The sequence below is a fragment of the Bemisia tabaci genome, chromosome 1, assembly GCF_918797505.1.
Source record: "Bemisia tabaci chromosome 1, PGI_BMITA_v3".
NCBI classification, from domain to species: domain Eukaryota; kingdom Metazoa; phylum Arthropoda; class Insecta; order Hemiptera; family Aleyrodidae; genus Bemisia; species Bemisia tabaci.
Window position 1 is genome coordinate 25,844,334 of NC_092793.1, and position 15,391 is coordinate 25,859,724.

At 43.2% G+C, this 15,391-nt stretch overlaps 1 protein-coding gene across 4 annotated transcripts in view; it reads right to left on the minus strand.

The window, feature by feature from the left end:
- LOC109041282 (lachesin) overlaps positions 1-15,391 on the minus strand; it is a 300,747-nt gene that overhangs the window by 256,795 nt on the left and 28,561 nt on the right. For 2 of the 4 annotated variants that reach the window (XM_072298643.1, XM_072298663.1), the window contains one exon: positions 352-399. The exons of the other annotated variants lie outside the window; for them this stretch is intronic. The gene's annotated coding sequence lies outside the window, so the exon portion shown is untranslated. The remainder of the gene's footprint in view (positions 1-351; positions 400-15,391) is intronic. 4 annotated transcript variants of the gene reach the window in all.

The window sequence follows — 15,391 nt, forward strand, 5'->3', positions numbered from 1 at the left end:
TCCCTCCGCCCTCCCATCCCTCTCCGTCCCCTCTCTTGTTTCATTACCACCGTTTACCCCCTCCTCCTGTGACCCCTGCGATCCCGGCGACCCCTAAGCGACCCCCTTCGGCTCGCAACGACTGACAAGGGTCCCAGCCCCTGCAAATATTGCAATGATCCCAATCTCCGAGCCCCGATCTGGGGGTCTGCTTTCGCCCGGAAAGTGGCTCCGATGCGTTTATCGATGGCCCAAGTGCAAGAGCACTTTTTTTTTCAAATAGTATTAAAAATACAATGACAATTTACATTCATTGCACTATTGGCACCATCCGTAGGTATACAATGTTAAAGCGAGTTGGAGGTTACTTACTAAAAATATCTAATGAGGTGCACGCGCAAGGAGAAAAACTCGTCTCACCTGCAACATCAAAACAGAGATAACGGTGATTATAATGCTGGTATAAGTATGATAAATGAGCGGTATTCATGAGAGAAAAGAAACAACCTATAGTAATCAATTTAAACCTGGAAAAAAAAGTTCGTATAAACCCTCCCTAAAAATCAATTTTGCATACATCGCATTGCATTGCATCGGAAAACCCGTTCCCACCTCTCGTATGGCAGACTGCGACGACCGATCATCACTGACAGCGATCCTGCCATGCCAGAGCTCCTCCTGGAACTTGCATCATCTCATTTCCTGGCTTATTCCATTAATCCAGCAGAGCAGCGGGCCGATTATTGAAACTGATGGACAAAGCGATAGATAAAGAAGACATGGGGAGTAGGGAGCGATCCTATTGATTGACATGGTTGGTCCTTATAGACTAAGGAAGAAAATGATGGACTAACTGTCGGGTCTTTAGTGGGTTGCCGTTAGTTACTCCATTACCTACCTCCTATGTCCATTGCCACCACCTGCTTCCACCGATAAGATCCCTCCAAACCCCTTTTGTCGTTTTTGTCTACAGCTTTGTCTATAAGTTTCAATAATCGGCCCACGGGGCGTTCTCTAGGTTTTCTGCCGGGGGGGGGGGGGGGGGGCAAAAAATAAATGTAATAAATAATTCTGGATAATTGAAGTTTATAGATTAAAGAGCTCTATGACCTGATCAAACCTAACCACCAAAATTACCGTCATCCATACTCACCCTATCCAGGTACTTCACGTCCCACCATAGCGTGCTGAAGAAGCCCCTGTACGAAATTCATCAAGCATGTATCTGCTAATCAATGAGCGCGATCGGTCCGGGCGGCCGGCCCCAATTCGCATGCACGGCGCAAAGTCGACGTTCTCGACGGCTAATGCCGGCACGTTCGCGTCCACGTATGAATCCGCCGCCGGCAAAATTCCCCGCGCCCGGAGCCCAACGCCCAAGTCAGAGCCGGAGCGCGGAACTAGGTCTCCGTTCCCGCGGACGCGGAACCGTGGAACCCCGAAGCCCGAATGCGGTATTGCATTTGGAATTGGATTTCGCCGCTGCCGGATGTCCCGGGAACCCGCGCATAATTAAACCGCCGACGCCGCACAGTGGATCGAGTCAATGGGAGGGATCGGACAAAACTTGGAAACTTTAAACGCTTATAACTCCGTTCATACACAACTTTGAGGTTCTAAAGTGGTTCCATTGGTTTCCTCGTGAAATTTTCTGCAAGTTTCCCTCCTTAGAATTTAAAATTTGACGAATTAAACAACAAAATTTGCAGTTTTGGTCAAAAATTTCATGTCCGACCTCTCCGATTGACTGGATCCACTGTGCGCCGCTCCCGGGATATCCACCCCCTCGCGCAACGCGGGACGCCGCCGCCGAGAGCAAATCCTCGGGGAGCGCCACTGTATGCACAACCGTCGCCGGAACAAAAGGAGACGACCGGAGCAAAAATGAAAACGCTCTCATCCACATGAGTCAAAGCGCCGCGGTGGGGAAGCGTCAATCATCCGCTATCGATATTTTTCCGTTTGAACCTACGGTGAAGAATCGATTGTGAAGGTATACCCTGGTAATCGATTCTTTTCCGGAGGTTCAAATTGTAGAGGAATCGATTTATCACAAAGTACTATAATCGGTCGATTATCGACGGATCCGCAGCACTTGTCAAAGCGCCGCGGTGGAGAAGCGTCAATCATCCGCTATCGATATTTTCCCGTTTGAACGTACGGTAAAGAATCGATTGTGAAGATAGGTATACCTTGGTAATCGATTCTTTTCCGGAGGTTCAAATTGCAGAGCAATCGATCTATCACAAAATACTACACGCGGCCGATCATCGCCGGATCCACAGCACTTGTCAAAGCGCCGCGGTAAAGAAGCGTCAATCATCCGTTGTCGATATTTTCCCGTTTGAACCTACGGTAAAGAATCGATCGTGAAGGTTCAGCCTGATAGTCGATTCTTTTCCGAAGGTTCAAATTGCAGAGCAATAGATTTATCACAAAGTACTGCATGCGGCCGATCCACAGCACTTGTCAAAACGCCGCGGTGGAGAAGCGTCAATCATCGGCTATCGATATTTTCCCGTTTGAAGCTGTGGTGAAGAATCGATTGTGAGGGTAATCGATCCTTTTACGTAGGTTTTTATGTCAGAGCAATCGATTTACCGCAAAGCACGAACATCGACGGAACCATAGAACTTCCGGTTTTGGGACGGTTTTATTTGCGAGACAGCGAGGACCAGAAATCATTGGATCTCTGATAATTTGTGTTAATCTGATGGATAAGATGAAAGATCACTGTACAGCTGGATTAGAAAATAGGCACAATGTAGTAAATGTTTCTTCATCGAAATTTTACTCACACCACTACACAATTACACATGGGCCGTTACGGAGCACATACAACCCTTTTGATACTATAGAGGGCTGAGCAATGAGGGACCCACCCTCCTCAAAAACTTGAGTACCTGTACACAGGAGAGTATTGCCATCTCAATCCTTTTAGTACAGAAAAAGTGTGCCGCTCTCTGATTGGTCGGCTATCATGGAGCCCCGAAGTTGGCCCGATGTAAACAAACCCCAGCCCCTTCGCTCCTGGTTCGGCTCAATATAAACAAACAAGATGACGACAAAGTTCTAGACGTGATTGTGGATGTGATAGAAATTGTCTTAAATGTAACTTCTGAATTGGGTTTGGATTGAACTTTGATAGATATTTTTACCGAAAATTAAGCTTTAAGTATGATTATCTTCCATTTCTCAGATGATAATACGTGTTCCTCTGGGTCGGGTTTGTTTAAATTGGGCCAACTTTGGAGCTCCATAATAGCCTAAAACTGATGAACCAATCAAAGAGCGGCACAGAGATGGCAATACTCTTCCGTATATAGGTATTCTACCAAAAACTACCCCTAAAAGAAACGTTCCTCGTGATGGAATGATAAGTTCCATCAGATTTGGTAAGATTTTAAAATTCTCTGAATTTCATAGATTCTTGCCGATTTCATAAAAACAAACATAACTCTCAATTCTTTATGAGAAGAAAATCCGGAAATATCACAGTCAGACAGTAACGCAATACTACTCTCACTGTGGCGCGAAGTTCCAAATGAAAATTCCCGGCGCGCGGCCGAAATTCCTCGCCTTTACCCCGGGTTCCCGACTCACCCAGTTATCCCAGCTTCGTCTAACCCTTGCAGCCTTTTCAACATTCTCACTGAGCCGTCAACACTTTTGAGGAGGTCGCTTTTTAATCGTTGCCAAAAGTTCAGAGCTTAGTTTGACAACTTGAACACGGTGAGGGGGCGGGGGCGGGGGACAGGGAAAGGGGGGGCGAAGGGTTTTCCCGAGGGACGGATCTTCGCGAGAGGTGCATGGCCACGAAGCGCTTATTCCCGCTCATACTGAGCACCGCAGCGCTACAACCGGAAAACCACCACCTCTACACTTCACCACCGCGCTGCCATGCTTGCGCAAAAACCACATATTTACATTAAGCTTCCGCAGGAGTTACGCGGTTCTAGGGATGAAGGGTGGGACGTTGCCAGCGCTGCGGTCCACCACACAGGCGTGCGAAACGGAAAATGAGTCTATGAACTGAGAACCGCTGCTTTGCTGCCACGTCGGGGGCCATCCCGAAATTACGTAACGCTTTGCGGTCTTTTGGACACCTCTACCTTCCCTCTATCTGCAACCAGGATATCTACTAGTTATAGAAAACCAAAATTGGGGATTTTTAGGGGTGTTTGTTCAAGAAAATCGGGGACTTTTCCCCCGAAATAGTAAGATAAAGGGAGCTAGTTAGAGCGTTAAAAGGCATATTTCATACGACTAATTTTACAAGTGGATTGCATTTTGCAAAAAGGAACCAGGAGCATTGCAATGTTGCTAAGATTGTGCAACCTCTTTTGTCTTGGATGAAAAACCTGATTATCTACAAACAGTTTCTACTTTACTCCCTGAAAACTGTTTTAAGACCAAAATTACCATATAAATTTCATTCTTTTTCAGGATTGCAATAGTTTTATTACAAAGGATGAGGTCGCACAATCTTAGCAACACTGCAATGCTTCTGGTTCCTTTTTGCAAAATGCAATCCAAGTCATGTTGAACCGATGAAAATACATGAAAAATCAAGCAACACTTCAATTTTTTTATTCCTTGTTATACTGCGCCGCCGCGGCTGGCGGGAAAATTTGAAAATTCCGGTGTTTAGGACGATTTTTGTCATTTTTTGAGACTTGAACAAGAAAATTGAGGACTTAAGGGGTTATCGGGGACATCCTTCCAAAATCGGGGATAATGGGGGGGGGGGGGGGGGGGCATTGGGGACTTTCGGGAACCTATAGACATCCTTGCAACGCTCCATAACCGGATTCCCTCAAAAAAATTTAATAAAGCTAACAAACATCCACCCTCACAAAATCACGAAAAATGTAAAAAGTAAAACGCATAAATTTTGTGGAACAGGTTGTGGTTGCTATTAAATATGGCACGGTAAAAAGACCAAACTTAATAAAATAGCAAAAACGTAAAAATTATTGCCTGGTTAATTGTTCGCAGCACCGATCAATCAAAATCGCTTCGGGCGTCAGTTAAATAACGGAAACCCGTCAAAAATTGCATAAAATCGTCACTGGCAATTCTCTCGGCACCCTTCTACCTCCATTCATCCGATAATAGTGCTTAAATATGCCACAGCTTCCGATCCACGCCCTGGAGCTCAATGTACTTGGGAGATAACCCCTTTAATTGACTCGTGGGATTTTTTAGCCGTCATGACTTCTCTTACTGAGGATACAACTACAAAAATAGTTTTCAAACGAAAGGAAGAGGCAAGGAACAAGTTTTCTTGGATTTTAACATTTCCTGAACTTCCAGATTTTGATCCCTGGCTTTTCACGGATTAGCGGACACGGAAAACGACTTTAGGGCTGGGATCGCGCGGAAGGTCCCAGCCCTAACGGGTTGGCGTCTAATTTTCACGGAATTGATGAGTAGATCTGCTGAAACAGATTCTACTCGGCCCTAATCCCTGAAAAGTTGAAAAGCCCGGAGCATGAATGTGCCTAAAATCCCTCGATGTCTATGGACAATAAACATAGTCTAAAGTTGGCTGTAAGTGCTAGACACGAAGCCATAAAATCAGCAGGGGAAAAAAATCTTTATTCCTGTTTGTGACACTGTAAAAACCTAGAAGACGGGAACCAATCAGAAATGGATTTACTCTACTCTAAAATTAACGTGATCTAGCGCCATCGAAAGATAGGAAAATTGAACTTAATGAAAATTTGGCAAGCGTTTCCGTAAACGTGATATTTTGCGGACGAGAACTTCGGTGATGGGTTCTCAAAGGAATCAATCACTCCCCGCATGGAGCATCGCCCAACCCTTTCTTCTCCCATGCCACTCTTTTGTAACACATACCCCCTCCCATCTGCACCGGAGAGTATCTGGCTTTAGCTTCACGCGATATTTTAATCATCACCACGCTCAGAACTTTCCCCGCCGGGGAGTTTACATTGAACCTCGAATGCATTTTCTAGTTTAACGTGAGCTCTAGCATAACGTTACTCGTGACCTCCTGACTACCTGTATCTCGAATTTTTAAGCTTTCGCCCTCCATGGCATAAATTAATTTTGGAGGGGGCCACTGATCTATTATGTAGCTTGCATTAAAAAAATGGAGTACCATTTTTTTTCAAAATGTCAAGGAATCAGTTATTAAAAAAAAGAACTATTGCAACTTTGTAAAATCAAATTACGCCAGAGAGGAAATATTCAACTTTTAAAACCCCAAAAATACGTTGTTGCGAATTCGTAACGCTATGCAATGGAGGGAAAATAAAAATTCTGCGGACACCTTGGAATTATTCATTCCAGATGGTAGATTTCCCTTGGCGACCTCTGGATTGAAACACCACAATACAAAGTTCGGTGTCGAAATTTCACGTTGCGCATTGTGAGAACTTTCCAGATTAAACTCAGTATAAAATATGCGTTTCCTGCGATTGTCAATGTAGAATTCCTGCCCGCCAAAGAATCAAAGTCTAGTTCTTTGCCAAAAACAAGTTTCAGTACAGACAACGGAAGTCTTAGGTTTTGTCTCCCCCAGACGTTTTCATGAGATTTTTCGCGGAAAAAAGGTCTAACTTTCAAAGTTGGGACAAACATTGACTAACTCAATAACAATCGCAGTAACAAGTAGGGTTTGTTGAGATAAAAGATCAACTGAGAAATGAAGAAGTGAAAGCAAATTGTGTGATATTTTGAAGGTCACTCGATTGTTCATCATATTTCGATTAAAATAATTTGTTTGATTGTTAATTTTGTTCAATTATTATCTTAATCCAGCTAAATACTAGAATTTTACCAATTTATATTCCCGCGCAAACTTGTTGCAGGAGAGCTCTTTCCCGTGCGTGGGAATGATAAAATAGCGAGAAATCCCCAAAGTTTCATTCCCACGATTCAACCCTGAGACAAAGCTCATGACAACCTCCAGCGGAGACAACACCGAGGAAAAAGTGAACTTGATTTAACATTCTGGATGTAAAAGAAGTGTGCGAGAACTTATGAAATGCTGAATTACCCGCTATAGCAGTTACTCTAGCAATGCCAGGATGTAAAACTAACTGCTGTGGCGGTTAATTCAGCATTTAAAAGTCCTCGCACCTTTTTTCTACATACAGAATGTTGAATCAACTTCAATTTTTTTTCGGTGAAGTCCTTAAATTAAAATATGAGTCTTACAATTAGACTAAGTATAGTAAAAATGTTAGTTATCTGAAATCTCAAAATCCAGTTTCTATGGCCACAAATTTCCGTTCGGGGCCAAAACTTCTGCGTGTGTTAATATTGATCCCTTTCCCTCCATGAGACTCGATTCCTACATTCCGAAGAAAACCGTAAAATTAACATGAAACGGATCTTTAAAATGCCACTCGTGCAACAGAGGTAGAAGTTACACGATGCGCGTCCTGACCTACGCCACTAATGGAGTAGAGCCAGCGTCCCGTGCTCTAGCGACGTCTCAAAGGAGCATCCCGCAAACTCCGCTAGGCAATAACCGCGCAAACCCCACACGGAGTCGACGTACGGATACGTGATTTTCAACTCGGTCGGTGCACGGCTCATTGATAGTGGTTACTCCGGGAAAACTTGGAAAGAAGCGGCCAGGAAAATCGAGGGAAACTAGTCGTCCGCCGACGACGCCACGGCAAACAAACTTGCACCGTAACCGGTGTTTTTCTAACAAATTCTCCACCACCCCGCCCCGCCCCCGCCGATATTTAATGAAAACCCTGTTTGCCGAGCGGAGACAACTTTTATCAGTCGCGACCACCGGACGGAATATTGGTTCCGGGAAAACAGGGGGAAATGAATCGATGACTCGAGTGCAAAAAAAAGAAGGGAAAAACCAACAGGCGTCCCCAAGTTTTCGGGGAATCTCGGCGCGAGGGCGTCCTCTGGAAAAAGGGGAGCCGCTTTCGATGAGTAAACAGCCCCTATTAAGCCCAGAACTTCTGGTGGGCTGTGTGTGTGAGTGGTCGCGGGTCGGTGTTCACACTCCTCCTCGTGGATAATAGAAATTTAAATCGAGTACGTGAAGCCCCGGCCACTATCCCCTCGAATATTATGCATACGGGAAAAAATCTTATCCTTCTAGGCGGTGTAATACCTTTAGTCCATAGCTACACCATAGAAGGGATGGTCTAAATACTAAACCTCGTGTTTCGGGTTGCGACATTGTAAATATCTTGTCATTTTTTTAATTTCCTGAAAAAATGCCTTAACAGCGTTCAGCATGAAATTTCGTTTCACTTTCTTCATTTCCTCAAAGGTATAGTATGAAAACTTAGAGCAAAAAGTGTGAATTCTCTTGGACAAAATAAAATAAAATCGGTAATTTTTAAACACCATAATCAAGATCTATGATTTGATTCACCATGATCATATTACAATATTGAAGTTACTCGCCTCTTGAACGTGGCGCCGAACCAAAAGGCGCGATACAACTATATCAACTCCTGAGTCGCTCAAATTGCGTTCATCAAGTTGAGGGCGAACTTGATTTCTCGTTCCCGCTTAAAGTTTTTCAGATACATTTACCTACCCTCCTATACATTCTATTTTTTGCAACTTATCTCCATACATTATTTTTAACGTACCTCTGTGCATTACGTCTACACCATTGCGAGGATAACTACGGAGCACAGATAGACATACCCAATCGATAAGAATATAGAGGATTGTTGCAAAATGGGGACCCGGAGGAACTTTATCAGCTCTGAAGTGGGGTTCGGGGGTCTTCCCTGAAATTTTTGTGTTAATATAAGTCGTTTTGATGGTCTTTTTCCGTTATTCTACCCAAACAGTTTGTTGAAATTCAATTTTACTGATGATTCAGCGGAATCTTTGACATGTTTAACGACGGCCGGCGCCAACCCTCAGGCTCCCCTTAGTTTCGCATATCGACGGAGAAACTACCAAACCACGTATCTCGTTTCCGGTGTTTAAAAATCTACGCTCACATTTTATTTTTTTGAAGTAGACCAAATCAATATCATTCCTTGAAATTTTCACAGAATTTTCTCCGCACAAAAAGGAAAAATCACAGAAATTTCTAAGACTGGACGTTAAGTAGTTTTTCATTTAAAAAATAAAGTATGACAGGAAGTCTGCGACGTCGCAAACCGAGATACGTGGTTTGGTAGTTTCACTATCGATATGTATGTCTCTGCAAACCTCGTTTCTGGCGACTGAAAAATATTTGCAGTTTCCGCAGATCCGATTTAAAAATACACGGGACATACGGTAAAACATGTTTGGGCCATATACGAACCCCGAAAAACTCGGCAGTAGGAGCCGAGATTTGTAGTACCGGCGGCCGAAATTTTAAAAAACTACCAAAAGCTTCGCATAGTGCTGCTGAGCACCCGGTAGTTTTTACGGATTTTGACAGCCTGGCCTGCAGCTTTTCTGGGTATGGATATTGCCAAAAACTATTTTACCGTGCGCACTATGCTGGATGAGCGTTTACGAATGATGTTTAGACATTTTCCAACTGTTCAACGGAATCGTCTCACCACATAAAATACTCTACTCGATTGGCTGTATCTCTTTCGCAGAACGGAGACATTAATTCTGAGCTATTTTTGTCCAAAATTCCACCCTTATCGGCTGACCAATTATCCATGCCGAGTGGAGTTGTCCTCACCGAAGATCCCAAACGGTGTCTGAAGAAGCCAGGAGGCCGCGCTGGCGTCGCTTTGTAACCAAGCCGAAGCTCCGTCACGTAGCTTTTCATAAACGTTAGAAGGCGAGGCATGTTCGGCTGTTCCCGTCTGGGGCGGAATCAAATTTTGACTCGGCGACAAGGTTGCCTGATACCGGATCCACCCCCGAAATCCACACCCGATAAAACGGGGAGCGGGTAGATTTTAGCGCTGAGCCTGGCAGGGCTCATTGGTGGAATTGGGGCGACGCCAAAGAGCGGAACTTACAGCTCCTCGATCGGAAAGTTCGATCGGAGCGAAAAGAGGAGCGAAATTGAATTCTTTGCCGTCGCTCCGGCGTCCTCCGGAAGACAGCAGTAAGTGCGTCTCGGCGTGAGCCTCGAGGCGCGTACGGGCACAGGCTCAAGGAGATCGACGCCGGGTGGCGCTTACTGCCGTTTCCCCGCGACGCGCGGAGCGACGACGGCGACGGTGGCGCGTAAGCCCGCGAGAAGAAAGTTGGCGGAGCTTCCGCGAAACACAAAGTTAATAAAGAAAGATATTTGAATGTTATTCGAGAACACACGCTGGAAATTCGAACAGTCACTATTTAATTCAGCTACACGGATCCCGCCGCGGATACCCGTTTCCCGCCCTGAGCCCGACTATGATTTAAATAACACTATGCGGAATCGCATATGGTACATTCCTTTCAGATTGGCACATATTATGCCACATTGATTATGCGCATATACTATTAACTTCATAAATTATATACACCGACCCTCCTCGGTTTCGCGGTTAGCGCCAGCACCCCCTCCCCCCCACCCACCCCCCGCCGGGCCCGTCCCGTCGATACTAATAAGTTTTCGCTGTTTTTACACCAACTTCTCACTCGGGGGTGCCAGATTAAGAAACTGCGCTCACAAGCTAGAACATGCATACATTTGGTGTTTCCTAGATCCTGCAACAAGCTCGCTACTACTTGTCTTCGAGGGAACTTCAACCTGCCTCCGCGTCTGTCATATCGAGGAGAAAATAGTATTTTACTACCCTCGAATTTTCAGGGTCACGTTATTGATTTCTACTGCGACGAGAAAAATTGAGAAATACTCATTTTCCTAAATAATCTTGCTGATTATTATCAGTGGTGAGGTGAGAATGATCGATCATTGATAATTCCCCATTTGAAGCTGAGGCAAAGAATCGACTATTGAGGTGATCGCTGCGAACACCCTCTTTATCGATCCTTTTCCACATGTTTAAATGGCAGATCAACCGATCGCCAAGTACGCCATACGACTGATTTTTATCTTACTGAACCTGATGAAAAAAAGGTGAAAGACCTCGGAGACTTCAACCAAAGTTCGATGTATCTTCATAAAATTTAGAAAAAAGGAAAACCAAACATTCCTTTCACTTTCGCCGGATATTAAAGATTTTGAGGGAGCAAATTAATTTTTGATATTATCTTCAACGACAAAGAAGAGAGGAAAGTGATCGCCTCTCCATTTACTTTTTCGGAGAACTGCATGCTATTTTTAATAAAGAAGAAGAGCACTGAACGAAATAACTTGGGCCGTGCGAAAGATCGATCCACCGTAAGTATCTTTTCGATTCATAGTTTTCCACCTACATGAAGGTTAATTTTCTGATTTCAGAGCTGCTTCAACGCAAAGTGATACAGCCGATACCTTTCGAGAAGTTTTCTATACTGTATTCTTAATTTTGAAAAAAATATAATAAAACAAAATAACATGACAGTGTTAGTGGATGGCAAATTCGAAAGCTTCACACCATTTAGCGCTACTGTGATAGCCTTTGTCGCTTTCCTACTGCTGTAAAATTTCACTTAATTTGGCACCATCCTTCATTTATCCATGAACTAAGAAAAATTCTAGGTGGAAATACTTTTAAAAAGAATGTTTTTAAATCAAGAAGAGGCATGTAAAAACCTGCACAATCATAACAAAATAAATTGCATCTATGCTATTCCTCGAGTTCGTCATCCGGATGACTTCCAAAAGAAAACTGAAATTATTTGTGATGAGGCTTCTTTGAACTGCGCTCCGAAATTCGGGTCCATGTGATACTGCATTTGAACACGAGGGGTGGGAAAGGGGGAGGTGTGATCTATTTCAAGCTAGAACTTGAAACTTTGTAGGAGTTACACACCTATGTCGCCAATAGTACAAGTGCTCCTCCTCGCTCCGTTCTCAAGGTAAATTAAAGTCCGAACTTGGAAACTCAACTCCAAAGCTTCTTAGATAAACAGATTAGTCAACTTCTCAGAGTTGAATCCAACATCTACTCACACTGTCCCACTATGGTGTTTCTTTCAGTACCTACTTTAAGAAATAAAAAAGAACTTACTTATTGTTAGACCGGGTTGTTCTTTGCTAAATGGATCTGCTGCGATCAGTAGATGTGCAGCAAAGCCACCCACGCGTAAAGTCGTGCAAAAATTACGTTGAGGTATAAAAAATGTCTACAGTACACTCCTCCTGATGTTTTTTCAGCACTTTGGTTTAGATAGCCAACTGATCAATTGATAATTTCTGGATCTTAAGCTTTCCGATCATCGGATCGTACTGTATTCGCGCGAGCGTCAGGTGCTTTGACACAAAATTTTTAAAATTTGTGAAAAACTGGAAAAAAAACACATTGGATCTAGAGTCCAGACTCTTAAAACATCGACAAGAAAAAGTACTCTTGAATCAATTAGAATCTAGCTTAAATCAAGAACCAAGCCTCGTAATTTAAGCGGATTTCGTTTTGATTCAAGCAAAAATCCGATTGAATCAAGAGTACTTTTTCTTGTCAATGTTTTCAAGAGTCTAGACTCTGGATCCAATGTGTTTTTTTTTCAATGTATTAGCTGCTAGAGAGCATCCCGTGTGAATATTGCGAATCGAATTTGCCGAGACGTAGTTTCCGTTTATGTTTTTTGGAAGTTGGTTTCAAAAATTTAGTTCACTCCCTGATGTAAAAAAAACATCTATGAAACATGTTCAGTCTATAGGGACATTTTGAAAACATTACTTAAGCATCATTAAGCACGTTGGGCATACATCATTTGACACCAGAGGAGGGAATGGCGGCTGATATGGGGGCGCGGGCGGTTCCTTGCCAAGTTCCCGAGTAACAGTCCGCGTTGTAATTCTCCGATTCGCATCTGGATTCCGCGGTTCGGGACCTCGATCGAAGATCATTTTTGTAAATATTCACAGAGTGCCGATTGCTCCCTGTCTCTGTCCTGGCTCCGGCTCCGGGTCGGACAGATTTTTTATTCCGCGACGAGCCAAGAAATCGCTTCGGAATTTGCTCTTAAATCCACCGGCGGCGCAGCGACCTGTGCTGTTGCCAGTAGTGCTTCTTGCGCCAGCGCTAATCGCATTCGCGAGCAGGACGTGCACGGACGTGCTAATGATCCAAGCCCATCCGCCCAGCGGGCTGATTATTGGAATTTATAGGCAAAGCTATAGACAAAGAAGACATAGGGCGTATGGAGCGATTCTGTTGGTTGAGATGGGTGGTTCTTATAGACTAAGGGAGAAAATGATGGACTAACTGAAGGGTCTCTCGTCGGTTGCCGTTAGTTGGTCTCACCTGCGGGCTGATTGTTGAAATTGATAGACAAAGCTATAGACAAAGAAGACATAGGTGCGATGGAGCGATTTTATTGGTTGAAATGGGTGGTTCTCATTGAATACGCGAGAAAATGCTGGACTAACTATATGGTCTCTCGTCGGTTACAGTTAGTCAGTCTGTTACCTACCCTTTTTGTCCATTGCAACCACTCAATTTCACCGATAGGATCCCTCCATATCCTATTTGTCCTCTTTGTCTACGGCTTTATCTATCAATTTCGATAATCGCCCCGCTGCTCCCACCTAGGTTGCCATTTATTTGTTTCCAGTGGGCTTGACAGACAAAGAAAACGAATAGAAAATTAAGCGATCCTATCGACAGAAGGGGGTGGTTAGTAATGGACTGAGTAACTAGAACCCACGAGAGGGATCTCAGACGTAACATTTCCTCTCCTAGTATAAAAAACCACCCGTTTCAACAAATAGAGAAGGCTCCATGACGTTGTACAGCGTACATGAACACTGAGTCCCATGGATACGCTTAGGATCCAGAGGAATAGCGGCGATTTGGATTTTGAGTGCCTGTATGGGGAGAGTTGGCTACCAAGAGAGGAATCTCAGGCTTCATGCTGCTCCAAGAATGAGGTTATGGGGCCAGAAAAAAAAAAAAAAAAAAACAGTTTGCGATCGGGTGCTCTTGGTTAGCCTGATTTGACTAGTGAGACTATGCTTCTGAAGTGATACGACTGGCTATTCATGTAATAATGGAGGCAGAAAGAGTGAATTCTTATAGTTTGTGAGCTTAGGGCACACGTTTTTTCGAGACGTGTCTTTTTTTGTGACTCAAAATGTTCTCGGATTCATTGAAGCTGTGAGAAGTTTTACCTTTTTATCATCTTTTTTCAGTTTTATAATTTTATTCTTTATAATTTAATACATAGATTTGACGATTTATTAGTTTATTTACTTTCCGAAAGATTATTTATTAGAATCAAGAGTATGAATCTACAGCACGAGATAATTTTTTTTTTTTTTTCACCGTTTTCCTTGTTTTATATGCAGTTGGAAATTTAAGAAAAAAAAGGAATATACATTCTAAGCTTGATTTGGACGACTTCTCCCAGTTGACCTCCAAATCTCTGACAGACTTGAGACCGATTAAGCGTTGCCCGAAATAACCCGGAGATATTGATCGAGTAAATATAGCGAGAAAAGTAAGAAATGTCTAAACTGAGGGGGATTCGGGCTTGCTTTGTTTCCCTCCCTCATTCGCGGCCCACTCGCCGTCCCCTTTTTTGGCTACTTTGAGACAACAATTGAGTTCTTTTATTTTTAGGTATGAAACAATGTGAAAGCCGCCGGGGCTGATACGGACAGTGGTTAATGTCAATGGACCCTCAGAAAAGTTACCTAAATTGAATGAAGAATTCTATCATTCCGTTGAAGAGGAGAATGAGCAGTTAAAGAGAAGTCTTGAGAGGGTGACAGAGTGACGTAGTTTTTCATTTGACTTCGAAGGGCAGAGCTGTCTGATATACTGCAATTGTGGAGCGAGAGCAGAATTTCAGAATGCGCACAAAGAAGAAGAAGAAGAAAAGAAAAAAGAATAAGAAGAATAAGAAGAACAGAAGGAGGAAGAACAAACCTGAGAGAGAGAACACAAAGAAGTGGGGGAGGAGGAAGAAGACAAAAAGACAGGGAAAAATAATAATAAAATAATTTTCTCGAATGCTAAATTTTAAGAGATAATTTCTTTAATTAATAAAAAGTGATCGTAGAGTAAAGTGTTTTTTAAATCTTGCTAATCACGACGTAAATCGACGGTGAAACTACCAAACCACGTATCTCGGTTTGCGACGTCGCAGACTTCCTGTCATACTTTATTTTTTAAATGAAAAACTATTTAACATCCAGTCTTGAAAATTTCTGTGATTTTTCCTCTTTGTGCGGAGAAAATTCCGTGAAAATTTCAAGGAATGATATTGATTTGGTCTACTTCCAAAAAATAAAATGTGAGCGTAGATTTTTAAACACCGCAAACGAGATACGTGGTTTGGTAGTTTCACCGTCGAAATGTCCTCGTGTGACCTCCTCGGAAATAGAATTTTTCCATTGAACTCGTGACATAACCTTAAGCCAGTTCAGTGTTATTTATAGTTTTGTGTGAGG